The sequence below is a fragment of the Eurosta solidaginis genome, unplaced genomic scaffold, assembly GCF_040869045.1.
Source record: "Eurosta solidaginis isolate ZX-2024a unplaced genomic scaffold, ASM4086904v1 ctg00001346.1, whole genome shotgun sequence".
Taxonomy (NCBI): domain Eukaryota; kingdom Metazoa; phylum Arthropoda; class Insecta; order Diptera; family Tephritidae; genus Eurosta; species Eurosta solidaginis.
In genome coordinates, this window is record NW_027137086.1 from 37,501 (window position 1) to 43,747 (window position 6,247).

Genomic DNA, 6,247 nt, shown 5'->3' on the forward strand with positions numbered 1-6,247 from the left:
GTCAGAAAAGTTACCACAGGGATAACTGGCTTGTGGCAGCCAAGCGTTCATAGCGACGTTGCTTTTTGATCCTTCGATATCGGCTCTTCCTATCATTGTGAAGCAAAATTCACCAAGCGTTGGATTGTTCACCCATTCAAGGGAATGTGAGCTGGGTTTAGACCGTCGTGAGACAGGTTAGTTTTACCCTACTAATGACAAAATATTATTGCGACAGCATTCCTGCGTAGTACGAGAGGAACCGCAGGTACGGACCAATGGTACAATACTTGTTCGAGCGAACAGTGGTATGATGCTACGTCCGTTGGATTATGCCTGAACGCCTCTAAGGTTGTATCCGTGCTGGACTGCAATGATAAATATGGGGCAAATTGCATTGTATGGCTTCTCTAAATCATTTAAAGTTTATAAATTTAATTTATAAACGACAAAATGAATATATGTGATGCCAATGTTATTTATAACATAGCAAATGCGGGAGGATTCAAATATCACCCGTATGCCGCGCTAGTTATATATAAAAACATTATTTAATACAATGACAATGCCTAGAATCAATTGTAAACGACTTTGGTAACGGGCAAGGTGTTGTAAGTGGTAGAGCAGCTGCCATACTGCGATCCACTGAAGCTTAACCTTTGCTTGATGATTCGAAAACAATTTATTGGAATTAATTTTCCAATTTATTATTGTTTTGATGTAATCATCTTATAAAAATATGCATATTTAAAATATGCAATATAAAGAGAGGCGCTTGTTTAGGGGCCAAGTCCTCTATAAAAATGATGAAAAAGCAAATATTGTAATCTACTACAATAAAGTACAAATAAAGCAACAAAAATTTTGTTAGTTGAACTTTATTATATTTGGGCTAATAAAGTCGATATATTTATACAGATGTGTTTTAAGCGACCAATGAAAGTAAGTGAGTTTTTCCTTACCTAGGCCGCTTACACAAAATATATTAGCGAAGTTCATATATATATAACTTGTTCACTTTCATTATTTAAATTGTTGCTTGTACGGTAGTATTATTTACAAAGAGAAAAATGTAAATGAAATATTACAATAATGTACAAATAAAGCAACTAAAATTTTGTTAGTTGAACTTTATTATATTTGGGCTAATAAAGTCGATATATTTATACAGATGTGTTTTAAGCGACCAATGAAAGTAAGTGAGGTTTTCCTTACCTAGGCCGCTTACACAAAATATATTAGCGAAGCTCATATATATATAACTTGTTCACTTTCATTATTTAAATTGTTGCTTGTACGGTAGTATTATTTACAAAGAGAAATATGTAAATGAAATATTATAATAATGTACAAATAAAGCAACTAAAATTTTGTTAGTTGAACTTTATTATATTTGGGCTAATAAAGTCGATATATTTATACAGATGTGTTTTAAGCGACCAATGAAAGTAAGTGAGGTTTTCCTTACCTAGGCCGCTTACACAAAATATATTAGCGAAGCTCATATATATATAACTTGCTCACTTTCATTATTTAAATTGTTGCTTGTACGGTAGTATTATTTACAAAGAGAAAAATGTAAATGAAATATTACAATGAAGCACAGCACAAATAAAGCAACAGAAATTTTGTTAGCTGAACTTTATTATATTTGGGCTAATAAAGTCGATATATTTATACAGATGTGTTTTAAGCGACCAATGAAAGTAAGTGAGGTTTTCCTTACCTAGGCCGCTTACACAAAATATATTAGCGAAGCTCATATATATATAACTTGTTCACTTTCATTATTTAAATTGTTTGCATATGCAGAGTAATATTATTTACATTAAACACAAAAAATATAATTTTTATTATATTTTTTAAATATAATTCTGGTTGATCCCGCCAGTAGTTATATGCTTGCCTCAAAGATTAAGCCATGCATGTCTAAGTACACACGAATTAAAAGTGAAACCGCAAAAGGCATCAGTCAGTTATGGTTCCATAGATCGATCATTAACAGTTAGTTGGATAACTGTGGTAATTCTAGAGCTAATACATGCAATAATATAAACACGGACCTTATGGAACGTGTGCTTTTATTAGACTAAAACCAAGCGATCTTTATAGATTGTTATATTGGTTGAACTCTAGATAAACATGCAGATCGTATGGTCATCTACAACTAAAAACTTTAAATGGGTAAGAACCTCACCTTTTTTGATATGAAGGTTGAAGTTATATGATATAATGTGCCCAGTGGGGGGCGACTTTTGGTAAGCAGAACTGGCGCTGTGGGATGAACCGAACGTAATGTTACGGTGTCCAAATTAAAGTAAGCGCGGGTAAACGGTGGCGGGAGTAATTATGACTCCCTTAAGATCGCCAAATGCCTCGTTAACTAACTTTTAAAATGTGTTGCGACTAACGAAGTGCAAACTAGCATTGCACTGAGGCCGCGCACATATAAAAATGTATGAAAATTATATATAAAGAGGCGTTTGTTAGGTGCGACAAATCCTCTATAAAAACTAAGAACGAAAGTTAGAGCTAGCGATTGGGTGTAGCTACGGCTCTCTCAGTCGCTTCCCGGGAAACCAAAGCTTTTGGACTCCGGGGGAAGTATGGTTGCAAAGCTGAAACTTAAAGGAATTGACGGAAGGGCACTATCAGGAGTGGAGCCTGCGGCATAATTTGACTCAACACAAGAAAACTTAACAGGTCCGAACATAACATATATATATGAAAGTATATATATGAAAGTTTTAAAAGTTTCAAAATACTTTTGTAATGTGTTGCGACTAACGAAGTGCAAACTAGCATTGCACTGAGGCCGCGCACATATAAAAATGTATGAAAATTATATTATAAATACAAGTACTTGTATGAAACTTTTTTCTACTTGTATGAAACTTTGTACTTGTATGGAAGTTTGTACTTGTATGAAACTTTTTTCTACTTGTATGAAACTTTGTACTTGTATGGAAGTTTGTACTTGTATGAAACTTTTTTCTACTTGTATGAAACTTTGTACTTGTATGGAAGTTTGTACTTGTATGAAACTTTTTTCTACTTGTATGAAACTTTGTACTTGTATGGAAGTTTGTACTTGTATGAAAGTTTCTACTTGTATGAAACTTTGTACTTGTATGGAAGTTTGTACTTGTATGAAAGTTTCTACTTGTATGAAACTTTGTACTTGTATGGAAGTTTGTACTTGTATGAAAGTTTCTACTTGTATGAAACTTTGTACTTGTATGGAAGTTTGTACTTGTATGAAAGTTTCTACTTGTATGAAACTTTGTACTTGTATGGAAGTTTGTACTTGTATGAAAGTTTCTACTTGTATGAAACTTTGTACTTGTATGAAAGTTTGTATCTTGTACTTGTATGAAAGTTTGTATCTTCATACATTTTTCGTCATGTGAGGTGAGCGGGTCAGAAAACAATTTTAAGAAACGTATGAAAACTTTGGTCAGCCATATAAAACCACTAAGCGTAGCTAACAGACGCTGACAAAGTTTTATACAAGTACTAACATCTACTTATATGAAAGTTTTGAAATTTTTAAAATACTTCAAAAATGTGTTGCTACTATCGAAATGCAAGCTAAAAACACTTAAACGTATGAAAACTTTGGTCAGCCATACAAAACCACTAAGCGTAGCTAACAGACACTGACAAAGTTTCATACAAGTACTAACATCTGCTTATATGAAAGTTTTGAAATTTTCAAAATACTTAAAAAATTTGTTGCTGCTAAAGAAGTGCAAGCTAAAAACACTTAAACGTATGAAAACTTTGGTCAGCCATACAAAACCACTAAGCGAAGCTAACAGACACTGACAAAGTTTCATACAAGTACTAACATCTACTTATATGAAAGTTTTGAAATTTTCAAAATACTTAAAAAATATGTTGCTGCTAACGAAATGCAAGCTAAAAACACTTAAACGTATGAAAACTTTGGTCAGCCATACAAAACCACTAAGCGTAGCTAACAGACACTGACAAAGTTTCATACAAGTACTAACATCTACTTATATGAGAGTTTTGAAATTTTCAAAATACTTAAAAAATGTGTTGCTGCTAACGAAATGCAAGCTAAAAACACTTAAACGTATGAAAACTTTGGTCAGCCATACAAAACCACTAAGCGAAGCTAACAGACACTGACAAAGTTTCATACAAGTACTAACATCTACTTATATGAAAGTTTTGAAATTTTCAAAATACTTAAAAAATGTGTTGCTGCTAACGAAGTGCAAGCTAAAAACACTTAAACGTATGAAAACTTTGGTCAGCCATACAAAACCACTAAGCGAAGCTAACAGACACTGACAAAGTTTCATACAAGTATTAACATCTACTTATATGAAAGTTTTGAAATTTTCAAAATACTTAAAAAATGTGTTGCTGCTAACGAAATGCAAGCTAAAAACACTTAAACGTATGAAAACTTTGGTCAGCCATACAAAACCACTAAGCGAAGCTAACAAACACTGACAAAGTTTCATACAAGTACAAACTTCCATACAAGTACAGTTTGTACTTGTTTGAAAGTTTTTACTTGTATGAAACTTTGTACTTGTTTGGAAGTTTGTACTTGTGAAAGTACTGAAAAGTTTCTACTTGTATGAAAGTTTGTATCTTGTAGTTGTATGAAAGTTTGTATCTTCATACATTTTTCGTGATGTGAGGTGAGCGAGTCAGAAAACAATTTTAATAAACGTATGTAAACTTTGGTCAGCCATACAAAACCACTAAGCGTAGCTAACAGACACTGACAAAGTTTCATACAAGTACTAACATCTACTTATATGAAAGTTTTGAAATTTTCAAAATACTTAAAAAATGTGTTGCTGCTAACGAAATGCAAGCTAAAAACACTTAAACGTATGAAAACTTTGGTCAGCCATACAAAACCACTAAGCGAAGCTAACAGACACTGACAAAGTTTCATACAAGTACTAACATCTACTTATATGAAAGTTTTGAAATTTTCAAAATACTTAAAAAATGTGTTGCTGCTAACGAAATGCAAGCTAAAAACACTTAAACGTATGAAAACTTTGGTCAGCCATACAAAACCACAAAGCGAAGCTAACAGACACTGACAAAGTTTCATACAAGTACTAACATCTATTTATATGAAAGTTTTGAAATTTTCAAAATACTTCAAAAATGTGTTGCTACTATCGAAATGCAAGCTAAAAACACTTAAACGTATGAAAACTTTGGTCAGCCATACAAAACCACTAAGCGAAGCTAACAGACACTGACAAAGTTTCATACAAGTACTAACATCTACTTATATGAAAGTTTTGAAATTTTCAAAATACTTAAAAAATGTGTTGCTGCTAACGAAATGCAAGCTAAAAACACTTAAACGTATGAAAACTTTGGTCAGCCATACAAAACCACTAAGCGAAGCTAACAGACACTGACAAAGTTTCATACAAGTACTAACATCTACTTATATGAAAGTTTTGAAATTTTCAAAATACTTAAAAAATGTGTTGCTGCTAACGAAATGCAAGCTAAAAACACTTAAACGTATGCAAACTTTGGTCAGCCATACAAAACCACTAAGCGAAGCTAACAGACACTGACAAAGTTTCATACAAGTACTAACATCTATTTATATGAAAGTTTTGAAATTTTCAAAATACTTCAAAAATGTGTTGCTACTATCGAAATGCAAGCTAAAAACACTTAAACGTATGAAAACTTTGGTCAGCCATACAAAACCACTAAGCGAAGCTAACAGACACTGACAAAGTTTCATACAAGTACTAACATCTACTTATATGAAAGTTTTGAAATTTTCAAAATACTTAAAAAATGTGTTGCTGCTAACGAAATGCAAGCTAAAAACACTTAAACGTATGATAACTTTGGTCAGCCATACAAAACCACTAAGCGAAGCTAACAGACACTGACAAAGTTTCATACAAGTACTAACATCTACTTATATGAAAGTTTTGAAATTTTCAAAATACTTAAAAATAGTGTTGCTGCTAACGAAATGCAAGCTAAAAACACTTAAACGTATGAAAACTTTGGTCAGCCATACAAAACCACTAAGCGAAGCTAACAGACACTGACAAAGTTTCATACAAGTACTAACATCTACTTATATGAAAGTTTTGAAATTTTCAAAATACTTAAAAAATGTGTTGCTGCTAACGAAATGCAAGCTAAAAACACTTAAACGTATGAAAACTTTGATCAGCCATACAAAACCACTAAGCGTAGCTAACAGACACTGACAAAGTTTCATACA

General features: G+C 32.5%; 1 non-coding gene across 1 annotated transcript in view; it reads left to right on the forward strand.

Annotated features, from left to right (window-relative positions):
- The window catches only part of LOC137236144 (large subunit ribosomal RNA), a 4,026-nt gene extending 3,372 nt beyond the window's left edge, over positions 1-654 (forward strand). Inside the window, exon 1 of the ribosomal RNA XR_010948283.1 lies at positions 1-654. This exon is cut by the window's left edge and continues 3,372 nt beyond it. This is a non-coding gene — a ribosomal RNA (large subunit ribosomal RNA).
- The last annotated feature ends 5,593 nt before the right edge of the window (positions 655-6,247 follow it).